Raw genomic sequence first — 20,269 nt, forward strand, 5'->3', positions numbered from 1 at the left:
ACAAAAATAAAAGCCATTTCTCGGGTGATAAATGACTAAAGGATAAGATGAGGAATTTTTCTTAAGATGAAATCAAAGCTATCAGTAGCCACACAAAAATGGACTAAATCACTAATAATTAGAAAAATGCAAATTAAAATAACACTGAAGTGCTATTAGGTAGTATATCAGATTAGCTAACATGACAGAGAAGGAAAATGACAAATGCTTTAAGGGAGTAGAAAAGCAGGGATAGTCATATACTATTGGTAGATCTGTCCAATCATTATGGAGAATAATTTGGAAATGTGCTCAATGAATTATAAAACAATATATATATATATATATATATATATATATATATATATATATATATATGCTTTGAACTAGTGGCAGGCCTATATTCCAAAGAGAAAATAAAAGGGGAAATGATGTCTGTGTAAGAAATAAAAGAAATGGACGTTGAGATGATTTCTAGTTGGGGAATAGCATATGATCATGATGGAACACTATAACGCTATAAGAAATGAAGAGGGGAATGGTTTCAGAAACACTCTGGAAGACTTTTCTGAACTGATGCATGGTAAAGTGAGCAGAACTATGACAACATTGTACCTAGTAATAACAATATTGTCGTGATGGTCAATTATAAAAGACTTAACTACTCTGATTAATACAATAATCTATGACAATTCCAAAGGACTCATGATGAAAAATATTATCTTCAGAGAGAGAGAACCATTTTTTTAACCTTTACCTTCTGTATTGTATTGGTTCCAAGGCAGAAGAGTGGTAAGGGCTAGGCAATGGGGGTCAAGTGACTTACCCAGGGTCACACAGCTGGGAAGTATCTGAGGCCAGATTTGAACCTAGGACCTCCTGTCTCTAGGCCTGGCTCTCAATCCACTGAGTTACCCAGATGCCCCCAGAACCAATGTTTTTTTGAGTGCAGATAGGTATATATATTTCCCCCATGTTGAATTTGCCTGGGAGGTCAGCATAGATGGGATGCTGCCTCCTAGAGGGAATGCCTTCTGTGTCTTTTATACTTTTATGAAAACAGGGATAATAATGTGACCAGTAAGGGAATGAGGTTGGGCAGGAGTGGAGGGATGTTTCTTATCTGACAGGGGTTTGTGTCCTGAAGACACAGGGGGTGGCCCTCATAGTGAAGGGGGCCACTAGATATCTTAGATACCTCCAGATGGTATCAAAGCATAGCCTGGAGGTGTATCTCTGTGTCCATTTCAAAATCTCGGGGAAAATTTCAAGGGGAATATTTATCCCAGGGATCTTTCCTTATCGTGAGTGTTTGATGTTCAGGGTTACCTATTCCTCAGCATTAACAAGGAATGCACAAAGGAAAGGAATTTTCCTGCTTAAAATTTGACCTGCTCTAATTTGGGGGTACAAAGAGAAATCCAAAGTCCCACTCTTCTTGAATCGATCCCCTCAAACCTCTCTCTCTACTCTAGTCAATCCATGTCAGGTTAAACAAGGATATTTATCTCCCAGAGAAAAGAAAATATCAGTTCAGAACTATCTCCTCAAGATAGATATGCATAGACAAGATTCTACCAGTGCCATTAGGATGATACTAAAACATTTAACATAGTTTTTCTGGTTACCTTCCGCTCTTACTATAGCTCTCTGAGCTCATTTGGTTTCAAGATTCTTAAGAATCTTGAGAGAATGAGAGAATGGTCTCATGTCCATGAATATCTGGTTTCCTTTGTAATCCTGGGAATCTTCTTTTCTGCATATAAAAACATGATTCTGAGAAGGGGTCCAAAGGTTTCATCAAATTGCCATAGGTGGCCATGACACAAACAAACAAGAGATAATCATCCTTAATCCAGTGTGGAAAGTGTTTAGAATCTAACTTGGTGTTTGAGCGATCTTTCCCCCAGTTATTCAGGACGAAGAGAATTCAATCACCATTGAATAGGACACAGAGAATTATATGTGACATGATGACAACTCTTGACCCCAGAACAAGCCCATCTGCAATCACAGCTGATCCAGCTAGCCTTGGACCTTTCCACCATTATGTTGTCTCTGAGATATAGACTTTTGACTGTCAGAGATAGGTCATGGGAGCATGGTAGCAGCAAGGCAGTTGTTTGTGCCCATCCCATTCCTCCTGGTGAGTGGTTCGCTCCCTACTCAAAGTCTTGGACTCTTGCCTTAGTTGAATCCTTTTTTTTTTGCTTTAGCCTTTATTCTCTGAAAGGAGTTGTTTGGGACCCTCACTAGGATATGCCCAAGGATCCTTTTGGTATTAATAATGGGTAATAAAAAGAACCCCCATAACTGTTGACTACAAGGGGATCTTTGATCAAGACAAAATTAATTATCTAAGACATTGTTTAGATCAAGTAGGCTCCAAAATTCAGTTCTCTGAAAGGAGTATCTTTTTAAAATGGACTCTTTGAAGGCTATAGACTTTTATCTGTCTTTGTGTGTAAATAACTCAGACTCTGGAAACAGATTGTAAATTTGTATTTGAAGCTTAAAATCTTCTCCATACAACTGTGTTCACATAACTGAAATTTAGAAGGAAAATCCATTTTTGGCTTAAAACTGAAACTTGGTACTGATTCTAAGACAGAAGGAAAAGGTCTAAGAAAATAAAAGAAATATAGATCCCATTTAAAGAAAAACTTGTACAAATTGGAGATCAATTAAAAAATAAATACGTTTTATTATGATACCTGATGGGGTGTTTGAGCACTTTACAAATTTGAAGTGAGGTAGAAATCACTGTTTGAATTGGTATGTTCTGAAATTAGAAATTATACTATAAATTATATCATTCTTACCCATTTTTACAATAGATTACATATGTGAATTATTAAGAATTGTCTTCTTGTTTCCCCTTCCCACCAAAAAAAGAGAAAACTGGAATTGTGCTTGTCATTTACTTAGAAAAATTCTTTTTGTTAATTCTGTGGATAATTTCCAGACCTTAATTGTTCTGTTAATACTTGCTTTTGGGGCTTTCACATTTTAGTGACTAGAAGAACTGGCATTGATTCAACAGTTTAATTGTCAATATTGCTCCTTGGGAATGAAAGTTTTAAAGTTTGGGGTAAGTTAATTTTGTTGTTTATTAATATTATAAGGAGGAAATAAGTTAAGATTGAAGATCTATTAGTTTGAAATGGTATTATAATAAATACTATTGGAATAAGAATGGTTCGAAAAAAATTTTACTTTTGAGAAATGTGGAACTCCATGTGTTTATTTTTATTGGGAACCATAGTACTAAAAATTGCAGTTTGGTTTGAAGGTAAAATAGGGAGAGGATATAAAGAATAAGGAGTATCTTGAAAGCAATAGGTTATTTGTGGTATTTTAAACTTTGCTATTATTAGTAATTGTAAAACCCAGACTTGAACCAAATTTAAAAGTGCTCTTACATGGGATAACTGGAGTAGATTAAAACCTAATATTTCTGACTCTTCAGCAGTAGATTAGTTGGGAAATAAATAGACCCCATTAAATTACTAATTTTAATAATAGCAATTAATATGATGATTATAAGCATTGTATACTTGTCTTGTTTCTTACTGTTATTTCTTTGGTTGGGTGCAAAAATCTCATACTGAATAATTCTTCATGAAGTTTTCATTATGATTGGTACAAAATGCATATATTGGGAATTTTGTTAATCGTGATCCTATAAGAAGTTATTTCAATTTACCAATGGTACTATAAATAAAATGAATACCTGACATGAATTTGATAAAGTACCATTAGAACTAATATTTAAATAGTACATTCTTTTTAAAAATCTGGATTCTTTTGGCCTATTGATTAAACTTATAGCTTAAATTGCTGGAGGAATGTTGTAAATTGTTTAAAACTGATCATTTGGAAATGCAATAGATGATATTGTTTTAATGTGAATTTTATATACAAAAGAAATCTCTTCAAGGTGCCCTCATATGTGTTAGAATGAATTTAAGATACTTCCAGACCTGTGAGTAAAGTTGGGTATTTTAACAAAATGGCTTGTAATATAATATATAGTTTAGCACATTTTGAATTAACCTAACTTTTAATTTAAACTAGTAAATGCTTATTTATCTTAGGTGATTTCATTTGACCTATGTATTTTACCTCTCTGCTAAATGGATCTTTGATAAAATGTATTTTACTGATGTCTTCTAAACCTATAAAAATTATGATTTTAGGGGGCAGCTCAGTAGGGTAGCTCAATGGATTGAAAGCCAGGCCTAGAGATGGGAGGTCCTGGGTTCAAATCTGACCTCAGACACTTCCTACCTGTATGACCCTGGGCAAGTCACTTAACTCTCATTGCCTATCTCTTACCACTCTTCCGCCTTGGAACCAATACTGTTATTGATTCTAAGATAGAAGGTAAGGGTTTAAAGAAAAAAAAAATTATGATTTTACAAGTCTGTTTTGGAAGATTTTTCTGTATAAGGGTAATTTGGAAATAGATTTGATCAAATTAATATCATCTGATTAGTTTAGTTAGTGTTAGTTTTAAATACAAAATGTGATTATTATTATCATGTTGTTATGTTTGTGTTGTAAAACATAGACATCCTTTATGGAAGAAATGCTGTTAATAGAATGGTAAAATTACTTCCTTAGAGATTTCATCTTCAATTAATTTGAGTATTGTGAAATTAATTGAGTTCTTAGAGTTTGTTGTCTTGATGTTGAAACATTGGAAGCATTTTTTTAATTTAAATTTTTAAAATTTTAATTGGGCATATTTTTAAAAGAAAAAAAAATTACTCAGTGAATGGCTAATGTTTTGTTTTAAGGCAATTAAGAACATTTCCCCATTTCCCACACTCCAGAATGATAGATTGATAATTTTACAGCTAGGAGTTTGTGGAAAGTTAATATTAATCTGTACCCATTTTTTGCACCCAACACAACCTTTTGATATTAAAGATAAAAAAAAATCTTAGATCTGAACCCTAAACCATATCTTTCTGAGGCCATGGGTGGAGTCCTCCATCTTCTTGTTTTCCATGCTAGTAGACATTGTAAGTGACTGTGTAGCCATTCTAAACACTGAATGGTTACTCCTCATATTCAGACTGAGGTTGAAGTCTTTCAATCCGAGGGGCTTAGACAAGGGACATGACTGAAAGCTTAAGTTGTAGTAGAGGACAGGAAGCAGCTCTCTTCCTTTGGAATCCTGGACTGTAGAAGGACAAAGCTTGGCTCTGGGCTGGCTCGGTCTAATTGTTGAGGAAGTGGCTAAGAAATCTATCCAGACCTACATAGTTTGTTCTTTTCTCTTTTTTTCCCTCTGGCCTGCTTTTCATTATTTAATAAAAAATTAAAATACGGTCTCTAGAGAATTTTAATCATAGTGGGCTGAAAGTCATGTCATTGATATAAAGAGATGTGTTTGAAAGTAATGTCAGAAAAGTTTTGTGGAAAAAATATTGTACTTGGCCATTAGAAACTGACTATTTTTAATCCTATCCTCATTCACAAAAAGAGAAAAGGTTCATGAATTGGGAAACAACCAAAAGGCAATTAAATTTAATTGAAACACAACCAAAAGATAATTAAGTTTGATTGGAACATTTAGATACCTAGAGGTTATATTATTTATAATTTATATTTTATAAAGTTTTGTTATTATTATTATTGCTAAAGTAAAAGAACTTCCTGAATTCAGCTTGGTCACAGGTCAAAAAAAAAGAGCATGGGAGGAGCATACATCCACTTAAATACCAAAAACGTAATCTTGCCAATGTGGAGATGCAGGAGAGATTATAGGGAATTTTGGGAAATACTAAGTATTTCTGGGAAATGATGTCAAAGGTTCAAAATCTCCATTTATACAGAACTCTCTTACTTAGTGTCAAGTAGGGGTACTTTAAGTTCTTGATTTGTTTAACTAAAAATAGACAAGCAGAGAGTTAATCCTATCTTCACACCCCTTACATAAAGAGAAACTTTTTAAGGGAACCAGAGGGGCAAGTCCACACCTTCCTGAGAACTCCCAGATAAATGAGTTATAATACCTTGGGGAAAAATCCTACCAGTTAGGTCCCTTACTGAGTGATGAGACTTTGTAAGAACTGGAAAATTATGGAAAGAAGAAACCTGGTAATTATCCTATGGAAAAATTTAAAGGGAAAACTTTGTAGAATACCTTTTATCTGTAAACTTTCAAGGCTTATCTAAACTATCTGTGTGGGCAAGGTTATTAACCCTGTCAAAAGAGCTTGCTTGGATTATGGAAGTTATAAACAAGGAAACTGGGTCATTGGGAATTTATAAGTTTGTCTATAATATAGAAATGATTTCTAATGATTTATCTTTATACAAGGATTGGTATAAATTCAAGGAGAAAAGAGGAATAAGGGAAAGATGTCAAGTGAAATCTATGTGTGTATATGAATCCTGGCAAACTTTTATTACTTATTGCACTTTTTTTTTGACTTTTTAAACATTATTTTATTTGGTTATTTACAAACATTATTCATTGGAAACAATGATCATTATCTTTTCCTCCCCCGCCCCCCTCCCACCACTTCTCCCATAGCCGGTGCACAATTCCACTGGGTTTCACATGTGTTCTTGGTTCGAACCCATTTCCATGTTGTTGGTATTTGCTCTAGAGTGTTCATTTAGAGTCTCTCCTCAGTCATTTCCTCTCAGCCCCTGTAGTCAAGTAGTTGCTTTTCATCAGTGTTTTTACTCCCACAGTTTGTCCTCTGCTTGTGAATAGTGTTTTTTAGATCCCTGCAGATTATTCAGAGACATTGCATTGTCCCTAGTGGAGGAGTCCATCACCTTCAATTGTACCACAGTGTATCATTCTCTGTATACAATGTTTTCCTGGTTCTGCTCCTTTCGCTCTGCATCACTTCCTGGAGATTGTTCCAGTCTCCGTGGAATTCCTCCATTTTATTATTCCTTTTAGCAAATTCCATCACCAATATATACCACAATTTGTTCAGCCATTTCCCAATTGAAGGGCATCCCCTCATTTTCCAATTTTTGGCCACCACAAAGAGCGCAGCTATGAATATTCTTGTACAAGTCTTTTTCCTTATTATCTTTTTGAGGTACAAACCCAGCAGTGCTATGGCTGGATCAAGGGGCAGACAGTCTTTTATCGCCCTTTGGGCATAGTTCCAAATTGCCCTCCAGAATGGCTGGATCAGTTCACAACTCCACCAGCAATGAATTAATGTCCCTACTTTGCCACATCCCCTCTAGCATTCATTACTTTCCATAGCTGTCATGTTAGCCAATCTGCTAGGTGTGAGGTGATACCTCAGAGTTGTTTTGATTTGCATCTCTCGATTATAAGAGATGTAGAGCACTTTTTCATGTGCTTATTAATAGTTTTGATTTCTTTGGCTGAGAACTGCCTGTTCATGTCCCTTGCCCATTTATCAATTGGAGAATGGCTTGATTTTTTGTACAATTGATTTAGCTCTTTGTAAATTTGAGTAATTAAACCTTTGTCAGAGGTTTTTATGAAGATTGCTTCCCAATTTGTTGCTACCCTTCTGATTTTAGTTATATTGGTTTTGTTTGTACAAAAGCTTTTTAATTTGATGTAGTCGAAATTATTTATTTTATATTTTGTGACTCTTTCTATGTCTTGCTTGGTTTTAAAGTCTTTCCCTTCCCAAAGGTCTGAAATGTATACTATTCTGTGTTTACCTAATTTACTTATAGTTTCCTTCTTTATGTTCCTGTCAGTCACCCATTTTGAATTTATCTTAGTGTAGGGTGTGAGGTGTTGATCTAATCCTAATCTCTCCCACACTGTCTTCCAGTTTTCCCAGCAGTTTTTATCAAATAGTGGATTTTTTGACCCAAAAGCTGGGATCTTTGGGTTTATCATATATTGTTCTTGCTGAGGTCACTTGCCCCAAGTCTATTCCACTGATCCTCCTTTCTGTCTCTTAGCCAGTACCAAATTGTTTTGATGACTGCTGCTTTGTAATATAGTTTGAGATTTGGGACTGCAAGGCCCCCTTCCTTTGTATTTTTTTCATTATTTCCCTGGATATCCTTACTTATTGCACTTTTATAAAGTAAAATTAATTAATTGTATTCAGCCCTAAGCTGTGATTAGTGAAACTTGCCATTTAAGGTAGAAACTCTTGGGATTATAACTGATATTATTTTGAGTTTTGAATTCAGGTCTGATGGATCATTGAGGCAATAACCCACCATTCGGGAGGAATATCATAAGCTAATCATAGAAAGTGTCAATTTGAAGTATGACAGGTAAAGGCTTTTATCTGAGATAGAGCTGAGGGGTTGATCTTAGCATGGTCCAACTTAGGATCTTCTTGACTCAGTTTTCCTATTGCATTACTTCCTTTTGAACCAGAATGCTTCCTACCTGATTATTCCTGAGTTTAACTATGAGGTAGAATTGTTACTGCATGATTGATTGTCAACTGTGACTCTTACCTGAACTCAAGCAAAATCAAGGGTCCTTTATTCCAGTATACACACACTGAGTCATTCTGTGCCTTTAGGTTTAGGACTGAGTTTTGATGCTGTTATAGTCATGTCCCTGCTTTTTTCCCTTTATGACAAATGTGTATAATCAAAGTTAGTGGTGAGTATGAGCACAGTACATGTAAGATGTTATTGTTTTCAACCTGAATGCAAAGTCATTTTATATCCCAAACAATTAAGTAAAATAATACTTGGACTTATATGACTGTTGATATTTACATAGTCAGGTATTAGATTAAATCCCTGAAATATCTCACTTTTTCAGAATAAAAACAATGTTTGGGTAATATCGATTCCATCTGAATGTGGTTAACAACTGAATATGTTCTACAGGCAACCCACTTGTTATAAATAAAAATTAATCTTGAGACCATACTAAATTTATAAGCATTTTTTATTAAAAAGATAGAAATAATGTTTCCAGTCTTCTAACTTAAATTTATTCCCATGCTGCAGCTAGCACAGTTCTGTATCAAGGAAATCACTTTTAAAAGACTGATATATATTAATTTAAGGTCGCCAAGGAATTCAGCTATGTAATTCCTAAATGAAAACTCAAGTCAGCTGTCAACCTTTCTATAGAGTTTAATTACAGACAGGAGGAAGAAAGGAATTAGAGATAGAGAGAGAGAGGGAGAGAGAAAGGGGAGAGAAGGGAATAGGGCTTAAATACCCCTTCTGTTTAGGCTGGGCCAAAAGGCCCAAGCCCTTAGATAGCTGGGGCAAAGAAAAGAGATCACTCCCTATTACTTACGTGACCAAAATGGAGAAACAGTCTCAGAGGCCCCCACCTTCAGCTTCCTTCAGAGCAAGCTTCTCAGAGCACCTCTCCAAACACCCAGAGCCAAAACTCTCCCACCAACCTGAGTCCTCAGACCCCTCTCTCTTTAAGGAAACCATCCAAGTTCCCTCCCCTCAGTTCTCAGATCTACCAATCACTGTCCATCATTTTCCCTGTGCCAAGGGTGGCTCTAGCTTAACCCAGGACCGCCCAGAGGTCTGGGCTTTGCACATGTCTGTTGGAGGTCTTATTCTCAAATAATTAAATTTTGATCTATGCTGCAGCTCTTCCTAAATCCTGTTAGGACTGAGTGGGGTGGGAATTGTATTTTCCAAGACCTGATTCTGTTATTCCAAGTATCTCTATTGTATCAATTCTAAAATCAATCAGGACTCAAAGAAATTCCTGTTCTGTGCTTAAGCATAGGTCAAAGCCCTTTCCATTATTCAGCAAAAGGTTTCTGTCCTAAAGTAATCTTAAGAAAGGAGGAGGAGGAACCTCCCATGCCAATGGGCTTCACATTCCAATAGACTATCAGTAAGAAATTTTCCAAGTATGAAATTTCCCAATGGTGAAATTTCCAACATTTATAAGTCTAAGGAATTTTAAGGTTTATAATCCCCCCTGATGATCATTGGGAGACTAGTCTCCCCATTGATCATTTAACATAATCATTTTGTAGTTCTAAATTCACTTCTAACTAAAGATATATACAAAATTCAATTTTCTTAGAGAAATTAGAATAGTGAGAGAGGAAATAGAAAAGAAAAGAAAGCAAAACCAATGTTTGCTAGGCGCATTGACAGAAAGCCAAATTAGGGGCAGTCCCTTTTGGCATAAATGTGTACAGTTACAATAAATGTTTAATCAAAAGTTCAGTCCAATCAATCACATCCAAAGTTCATTCTTGATCTTCTTGATGAAGTGTAGGTTTTCGGCATCTTTCTGTAACAGTTCATTCTCTGGATATAAAAGTTTCAAGCTTCTTTCTTGAAGATCTTTTCTCAAACAGAATCAAAATCTTTGAATTTTTTTTTAACAGTAAAATCTTAAACAAAATTCTTGGATTTTTATAAAAATACAATCTCAAACAAAAAAAATTCAAAAATAAAAAAAATTCTTAGATTTTAAATTAAAATACAATCCCTCCTGAACTAAGTATTAAAAAAAAAAATATATATATATATATATATATATATATATACATATATCAAATTTAGCTCAGAATGTAATGTGCAGTTATGGGAGTGTATATGTCAATTATCAAAAGAATAGAAAAATAATAAAAAACATAAGAAAAATTCAAAATAGGCCTTGTATAGGTCCAGTTTAAAGTAATTTCTATCCCACAAGTATGTAGGACAGAATGCAGTAATATTTCACTTAGCCATTTGTAGCCAAGACTACAGGAAGTTGCCATAATATAAGAAGAAAAGAATTAGAATTCTATTTTGATGGGGAAATGTCATTCCCTTTTCTGATTTTTTTCCTCAGGGATATAGGGAGCCAGCATGATAGTCAAGCTTTGTACTTGTTTGAGTACTTCGAAAAGAGTGTAGATACAAGGAAGTCCTACGACTTAAACATAAGTTAAGCATCGCAACCTCGAGTCTCACTTTAATATTTCTTGTGTGCTCTATTGGCACTATTCAGGTTTAGTCTGTGCTCCTTGTTTTTATTCCTTTTCCTGGAATCAGACACAAACATTAATCACAGTCCTATAATATTTTATCAATAAATGGCAGGTTCCCATAGTTTAAAGCTTTTAGGCATATTTGATATTATAGCAAGAGTATGTATATTAACTTGTATTACTGCAGGGAAAAATAATATTAATATTAATTATGTGTACTTTCAGTACAAAAAATGAGAAAAAAAATAAAATATTCTGATCAAAAAAATAAAAGAAAAGAAATAAGAAAAAATAAGAAAAAAATCAGTAATTCAATATATTCTTGAAAAAAAAAACAGCATCCATTTGTCTATGGATTATTATCTCCAATTCATATGATAAGATAGAGTCACAATTCATATGATAGGATAGAGTCAATCAGTCTCAGCAGAAGATGCTTTCTTCACATGTGAGCAGTGAATCCAAGAGTCTCTTTCTCCAATCTTTATAGATGTTGGAGTAGTTAATAATATTTGGAATGGTCCTTCCCATGAAGGTTGAGTTGCTCCAGTTCGCTTGAAATTCTTGATATAAACTTTATCTCCTGGGTTCAGGTCATGCAGAGAAAAGTCTAATGGTCCGGCTTGTACTGCAGCTCCGGATTCATGAAGTTCACGTAGTTTGTGCTGTAACTCCTGTATATAGGAAGCAATAGTAATATCTCCCCCTAATAGCGATGTATACGCCGGGGAGAAAGGCTTAGCCTGTATAGGTGGATGTCCAAAAAGCATCTCAAATGGTGAAATATGTAAGTCTCCTCTAGGCCTGCTTCTAAGATAGGGCCAGAGGGAGAATTTCAGGCCATTTTAAATGGGTCTCAGTGCATAATTTGCCAACCATAGTCTTAAGTTCTTTATTCATCCTCTCCACTTGGCCTGAGCTCTGGGGGTGATATGGAACATGGAATTTTGGAGTTATCCCCAAGCAAGAATATATTTGATTTAAGACAGAATCGGTAAAATGACTCCCTCTATCGGAGTCAATACGTGCTGGTAGGCCAAAATGAGGAATAATTTCTTTTAAAAGTATCTTTGCAACAAAATCTGCTGTGGCTCGGGTTGTAGGAAATGCTTCCGGCCATCTGGTTAGTTGATCTACAATTACTAGACAAAATTTATAACGTCCAGCCTTTGGCATCATTATGAAATCTATCTGTAGATGTTCAAATGGTGTGTAAGCCAGAGGACGTCCCCCAAAGGCTTTTCCACGATATGCATGTTGGTTATATGCCTGGCAGATAGGGCAGGCTGAACATACTTTAGAGGCTATAGTAGTTATACCAGGGGCTATCCATACTCTCTTGACAGAGTCCACGATGCCCTGGGTGCCAAAATGACCATTTTTATGAATAGATTGGCAAATTTGGTTATAGAAACTTCTAGGGAGCAGGGGTTTTCCTTCAGATGACACCCATACTCCATTAATTTGTTTTGCTTTAAATTTTTGTTTCCATTTTTCCACTTCCTTTTCATTATATGAAAGTGATAAATTTAAATTATCATTGGTTGTTAATGTTAAAATTAATCCAGGTCCTTCTATGGCTGCTAGCTTTGCAGCAGCATCTGCTCGGTCATTTCCTCTAGAGACAGGGTCAGAGCCACCTGTATGGGCAGAGCAGTGAACTACAGCTAGGGCTTTAGGCAGTTTGAGAGCAGAAAGAACTTCATTAATAATTTCTGCATTAGCTATGGATTTTCCAGCTGAGGTTAAAAATCCTCTTTGGAGCCATAACATCCCGACTGAGTGACAAATGCCGAAAGCATATCTAGAATCCATATAAATTGTTGCCTTTTTATCCTTGGCAATTATACAAGCTTGTTTTAGAGCTATGAGTTCTGCTCATTGAGCGCTAATGTTAGAAGGTAGTGAAGCTGACCATTCAGTGGCAAATTCTGAGACTACGGCAGCTCCAGTGTAACATATGCCATCCCTCATAAAAGAGGAACCATCGGTAAATAAAATCAGATCTGCATTGTCTAAGGGAGTGTCCAAGAGATTATCTCGAGGCTTTTCTGCCATGAACACTAATGTTTGACAGTTATGTAATGGTTCTCCTGAAGTGGGTAAATCTGGAAGCAAGGTGGCAGGGTTAAGAGTTGAACAGCGTTTCAAGGTAATATTTTCACTATTTAATAAGGTTATTTCATACCTTGTAATTCTCTGATCTGAGAATGCCTGTGTTCTATGTTTTATCAATAATGCTTCTATCTCATGTGGGCACATTATTGTTAATGGACATCCCAATACTAAATCAACGGTTTTTGTTACTAGTAAGGCTGTAGCAGCTACTCCTCTAAGGCATGGTGGTGCTCCTGCTGCTACTGGGTCTAGTTGGGCAGAATAATAAGCAACTGGGCGCTGAGAAGATCCCAAAGTCTGAGTTAACACACCAGAGGCTACTCCTCTTCGCTCATGCACATATAAAGTAAATGGCTTGTTGTAATCTGGGATGCCTAGAGCAGGGGCAGACATGATAGCCTTTTTCAGATCTGATAGAGCTGACAAGTGTTCAGGCTCTAATTTGAGGGGTTCAGGAACCAATTCCTTTGTTAATGCTATAAGGGGTTTAGTGATTTCCCCATAGCAAGGAATCCATTGTCTACAAAACCCTGTTGCTCCTAAAATTGCTCTCAGCTGTTTCTTAGTGGTAGGAGCACTCAATTTTTGAATGTTCTCAATTCGTTTTGGAGAAATATAACGAGCACCTGCAGTCAAGATGAATCCCAAATATTCTACTTTTTGGAGACACCATTGAACTTTATCCTTAGAGATTTTATGTCCTCTTTTGTGCAATTCCAAAAGAAGGTGTTTGCTATCTTCTTGACATGTTTTTGCATCTGTTGAAGCCAAGAGTAGATCATCTACATATTTGATTAATTTGCTATTTTTAAATGTTATATTGTCTGTGTCTTGGCTCAAAATTTGCTCAAATAAGCTCGGACTTTCGACATAACCCTGTGGCAGCCGACACCAGGTATATTGTGAGCCCTTCCAGGTGAAAGCAAAAATATGCCTGGAGTTCTCATGTATTGGTATGGAAAAGAAAGCTGAACACAAGTCTACTACTGTAAAGTATGTAGCTGTGCTAGGAATAGATGAAATAATAGTATGTATGTTAGAACCTACGGAGTGTCTCTTTATAACGTGATTATTCACTGCCCTTAGATCCTGTATGAATCTATAGATGTGCTTGCCATCGGGCCCTTTTTTTGGTTTTTTAATTGGCAGGATGGGCGTGTTGTATTCAGATTTGCAAGGGATTATTATTCCCTGTTCTATTAATGAGTTAATAACTGGTGTAATACCCTCAATTGCCTCCTTTGAGAGGGGATACTGAGGGATAGAAGGAGGTGGGCTAGATTTAGTTTTTATCTGCACAGGAACAGCAGATTTAAGTAAGCCTACATCAGAAGAAGATGTGGCCCAAAGAGACTCCGGTATATCTTTAGGTATTTCAAAAATGGAAGGCTCTTTTGCCTCCTGGTTTTCCGAGAGAAGTACAGGGAGTAAATTTAAAGATTCCTCTGGTACTTCTAATGATAATGAGCCATCTGGGGAGCAGGTTATTGTGGCTCTGAGTTTGCATAGAAGGTCCCTCCCCAGTAAATTTAAAGGGGAGTCAGGCATCAAAAGGAAGGAGTGTTGTACCTCTAGGGGTCCTACAGACACCATTCTAGGAGGAAGTCTTTTAACTCTTTGGGTTATTCCTGATACTCCCATTACATTCTCTGAGCCAATAGAATAACATTGTAAATCAGGTGTTCTCTTTAATACAGACCAGGAAGCTCCGGTGTCTAATAGACAATCATAATAGGTGTTACCCACCTTTAAGGTAACATGGGGTTCATTAGTATGGGGAGGGCAGTGGATAGGGACAATGGGTAGTAGGACATCAGGGTCTGGGAAATCAAAGGTTGTATCCTCTGATTCCTGTGCCCCAGCCCCTCCCCGGACACCATCATTGTGTTTGGGATATTCCTTGGGCACCCCCCTGAAGGGCACCTCTCTGAGGGTCATTAGTACCTCGAGTATTTTTTGGACGAGCGCCATTTCTCATATATTGTTGTTGTTCATTATCATTATAATTTTCTTCAATTTGAGCATTGTCATTAATTTCCCAATTCCTATTTCTATAATTCTGGTTTCTAAAGTTCTTATTTCTATATTCATTATAGTTATTTCCATAGTCATTATTATAATTTCTAGAATTCTGGTTTCTATAACCATTATCATCATTTCTATAGTTATTATTTCTAAAACTATTATTAAACTGTGTATTCCTTCCAAACATCTTAAGAAAAGTTCTACATTCCATCATTTTGTGGCCCTTCTTCTCACAGAAGTGGCAAGTAATGGATTGATAATTGGATTTCTGGAGAGGGGCAATTGTCGTTGGTTCATTATCATGCCCACTTTCTAATTTAGTCATCCTATCTATTAAATATCTCATTTTTTTCTTAATTTCCTCTATGTCATCATTATTTTCTTCCTCCTTTTCCTTGGTTCCCTTTAAAACATATATAGCTGTTTTTCGCAATTCTTCAAGGTCCATATCTGACCATCTTGGGCATTGTGTTCTAAAATAATTCTTAATTGCTTTGCAAGAATTATTTACAAAGATTCTTCTAACTTGTCTTAAACTACTCTCTTTAGTTAAGTCCCAATCTAAGTATCTGTCCCCAAACTCGATAATTCTATCCATAAATCTGGAGGGTGTTTCTTCTTCCTTTTGCTTAATTTTTTCCAGTTCCATCCACTTATCTGTACTGTCTGCACATTCCTTCATAGCCGTGAGGATGGCCTCTCTACAACGGTATAGTTGTAGATAATCCTCAGGATTGTTATAGTCCCATTCGGGATCCTGAGATGGCCAATGTGCTGCATTACGCCCCCGGGTTTTGTTGACATGAGCAATTATTTTATTTTTTTCACGTTCACTTAAAAAAGCCTGTAGTAAGTTCTCAACGTCCTTGTAAGACGGATTATACTGAAAAAATATGTCTCCCATCTTTTTTGTTACTAGAAAAGGATCTTGTTCATATGTGGGGGTATTTCGTGTAAATTCATTTATTTCTTGGGGAGTAAATGGTATCCTATGTCTTAAAGTCACCACATCCCCATTCCGTCCTATTTCAGGTACTTCTCTTAGAGGAAACAGGCCTCTAGTTGAATTTTGTACCTGTGGGTCAGTTTGACAAGGACAGGTTTCTCTAGGAGGACAAGATCTCCCTTGCGTTGGAATTTGGTTTTCTGTAGGAGAGGGAACATGAGAAACTGGGATTGCAGGGGAAGGGTTTTGGGGATTAAATTCAGACAAGATTTGCACTACACGAGAGAAGCAGTCTGTTAACTGGGCTATAGGGAAGGTGTTTTCCGTCTCTATTTCAGGGAAGGAAATTTCCTCATTCAAAGGTTCAGAAACAGGTCTGTTTCTGGTAGAGTGGGTGTTTGCCCATTGATCCTGTAAGAAACATTTTAGATCTTCTAATTGGGCTTGCATTTTATCCTCAATTTTTTCTATTTTATCCTCAATATTTTTTATTTTAGCATCTCTAAATATAGTATTGAGGAGTACAAAAATGACAGTACCTATTAATATAAAAAATTGGAGGTATCCTTCATTCCTCAATGCCCCTAATTCTTCAGCTGCCATCTAATTGTCAAAGAATGTAGTACTCATTTATATATATATATTTTGTAATTTCACAAAACACGTGGGGAGCAGGGCAAAGCAACAAACTTTCCACAGGGTTTTTTTTTGTTTGTTTTGTCTTTTTTTTTTCATCCAGGAAGTTGTTCCTTAAGGGAAAGGATATTTAGAAACAGCTCTTCCAGCCAGGACTTTAGAGTCCTGTTGCTGAGATTCAAAACAGCTGTTTTCTGTCTATCAGAGTCACACAGCTGGGAAGTATCCGAGGTCCGATTTGAACCCAGGACCTTATGTCTCTAGGCCTGGCTCTCAATCCGCTGAGCTACCCAGCTGTCCCTTAAGATTAAAGGGAAGAAAAAGAAAAACTGCTGATTCCAATTTAACTTAAGGAGAAAAGAGAAGAGAGAAAAAGTTTTTTTATACTCACATGTTCTAGCAGCTGTGTCTTTAAGCCAAGTTTTTTGTTAAAAAGGACTAAGTAAGTGGTGAGACAGTATAGTAAAAAGGCAAGAAATTTCAGAAGTTTATTGAGAGGATTCTTTAGACTCCCGTGTGGTCAGCCACAATGTATCAAGGAAATCACTTTTAAAAGACTGATATATATTAATTTAAGGTCGCCAAGGAATTCAGCTATGTAATTCCTAAATGAAAACTCAAGTCAGCCATCAACCTTTCTATAGAGCTTAATTACAGACAGGAGGAAGAAAGGAATTAGAGATAGAGAGAGAGAGGGAGAGAGAAAGGGGAGAGAAGGGAATAGGGCTTAAATACCCCTTCTGTTTAGGCTGGGCCAAAAGGCCCAAGCCCTTAGATAGCTGGGGCAAAGAAAAGAGATCACTCCCTATTACTTACGTGACCAAAATGGAGAAACAGTCTCAGAGGCCCCCACCTTCAGCTTCCTTCAGAGCAAGCTTCTCAGAGCACCTCTCCAAACACCCAGAGCCAAAACTCTCCCACCAACCTGAGTCCTCAGACCCCTCTCTCTTTAAGGAAACCATCCAAGTTCCCTCCCCTCAGTTCTCAGATCTACCAATCACTGTCCATCATTTTCCCTGTGCCAAGGGTGGCTCTAGCTTAACCCAGGACCGCCCAGAGGTCTGGGCTTTGCACATGTCTGTTGGAGGTCTTATTCTCAAATAATTAAATTTTGATCTATGCTGCAGCTCTTCCTAAATCCTGTTAGGACTGAGTGGGGTGGGAATTGTATTTTCCAAGACCTGATTCTGTTATTCCAAGTATCTCTATTGTATCAATTCTAAATTCAATCAGGACTCAAAGAAATTCCTGATCTGTGCTTAAGCATAGGTCAAAGCCCTTTCCATTGTTCAGCAAAAGGTTTCTGTCCTAAAGTAATCTTAAGAAAGGAGGAGGAGGAACCTCCTATGCCAATGGGCTTCACATTCCAATAGACTATCAGTAAGAAATTTTCCAAGTATGAAATTTCCCAATGGTGAAATTTCTAACATTTATAAGTCTAAGGAATTTTAAGGTTTACAGTTCCCTACACACTCCCACCTGCCAGAGATAAGAGCCAAATAAGAGGGGTCAGAAAAAGAGCCAGCTGGGAGAGTGATGGGAACCAAAGAGGACCTGCAGGTTTCCCACTCTGACTTTTCAAACCTCCCTCTCAATTCCTCCCCCAGACCCTTTCAGATCCTTTGATTGGCCCACAACTTTCATATTGTAAATTTTAGATTTACTCCACCCTGCTTAGTTTTTAGAATTTTAGCAACCAGGAATGTATACACCCCACTTATGGATTAAATGTGGGGAGAGGAAGGTCTATGACCCGCATGTCCTAGCAAGTGATAAATCAGAAACAACTGACTGACCCCTGGGCTGCCCAAAGCCAAATTTAAGCCACCATTGGTACATGTGAGACATAGGAAGTGACATAAAGAACTGCTTTTATATTTTGTATCACTTCCTGTGAGGGGGTCTGGGCAGTGGAACTTGATTTGGAGGAGCTTGAGTGTGAGACCTCAGACTGCTTCCTTTAGATGATCATGTGGTGAATTATAAGGCTGACTCCCCATTCCTTGGTTTTTCTAGAGGCAACAGCCTCTGGGAAGGCCCATCTCTTAGGACCCCCTTTTGTTGGCTTTTCTGGAGGCAACAGCCTCCAGAAAAGCCCCTTGGCTGAGACCTCTGAACTCCTGCTGGGTTCAGACCATGCTGGGACAGCTATCCTTCCCTTTTCCTTCTCTCTCTCTCTCTCATTCTTAATTCTTCCTTCTATTGTAAATAAGCCACCATAAAATTCCATTCTGACTTCAGTATTTCATTGGGATTTAGAATTTAAATCCCTGGTGACCAACTAAAATATATTCAGTCTCAACCATAAAATTTACCCTTTACAATATATCATATTTCCTGGCCTCCTGGTCTCCATGGGGCCATAAGGTCGTGACTCCTCTGTCCATCCACTGGGGTGAGTCTTCCAGGATGGGACTGGGTTGGAGGATTCCCAGATACTTAATTCACACAATCCCCTATTCTGATTCTTTAGGAGATTAGCATTTTTCTCCAGGAGATTAATATGTTGATTTCCCCAATGAATCATTCCACATATGTAGTCTCTCCATTTAGGATTTTCTCAACAGGGTACATAAGAGCACAAAAGATATTGTATATTTCTTGGAGGGAGTTTCTACAACTTGGATAATTAAAAGAAAGAGGAGAGAAAAGAAAAGATAGATAGGTACATGGACAAGGAGTCATTAGGGGGCATTCCTCTTTTTGGCATAAGTGTTTACGATAAGGATAAATTCACACATTTGATATAAACTGATCTGGGAATTAATTACTTAAGGGTATTCCCCCACCCCATTCCAAGTCTTTGTTTCAATTGGAATAAAGTCAGCCTTTTGTAACTAAATTCATTTGTGTAACCATTGAACCCAAGGGTGGAAAATCTCTAACTTCCAAAAGTGTTGTTTCCTATGTTTTCATATATAGGATTAGGCCCTTAATCACATCTGATACTTCTAAAAGAATTAGAATCCGCTAGAGGGGAAATTTTTGAAAAGAGCAAAAAAGAAATCAGACATAAATTATAAATGTGATTGTATTGCAGCATGTAAAAATCTGAATTTTCTCACTAATGTGGTATTTGACAATCATCTAACCCTGTTTTATTTGTTAGGAAGAAGAGGGTGGCATTTGCTGAAAAGATTAAAATTTAGGAATATGGGGAGACTGAGGCAGGTAGAAATTAGTTTCTCTCTGCAAGGAGTATTATATTTTTTAGAGGTTTATTAAAGGTTAAAGATTAAAGAAAATACAAGTGAGAAACATGTGCCTAGGCCAGAGGCCTAGACAAAATAACCTCACATCATGGCAGAGACACCTCTACTCCAAAACGGAAGTCCAAAAGCCAAAAACCTTTGCCACCAGCTTAAATCCTTCCTCGATCTTGGCTCACCTCAGAATTTCTGTGAGATTACAAAGCATTTTTGGGAAGTGGAGCAAAGGCTTGTGGGGATTGTAGTCCTGTATTCGAGTCTATTTTTTACAGTATTTGACAATCATCTAACCCTGTTTTATTTGTTAGGAAGAAGAGGATGACATTTGCCAACCCTTCCCATTGAAATTGGATAAACACCACAGGGTAGGTTGAAACAAGTATCCAAAAGATTTATGAACAGCCCCAATGACTCCATAATAATAACCAACAGCCATTGGGCACTTG

The sequence above is a fragment of the Monodelphis domestica genome, chromosome 5, assembly GCF_027887165.1.
Source record: "Monodelphis domestica isolate mMonDom1 chromosome 5, mMonDom1.pri, whole genome shotgun sequence".
Classification (NCBI taxonomy): domain Eukaryota; kingdom Metazoa; phylum Chordata; class Mammalia; order Didelphimorphia; family Didelphidae; genus Monodelphis; species Monodelphis domestica.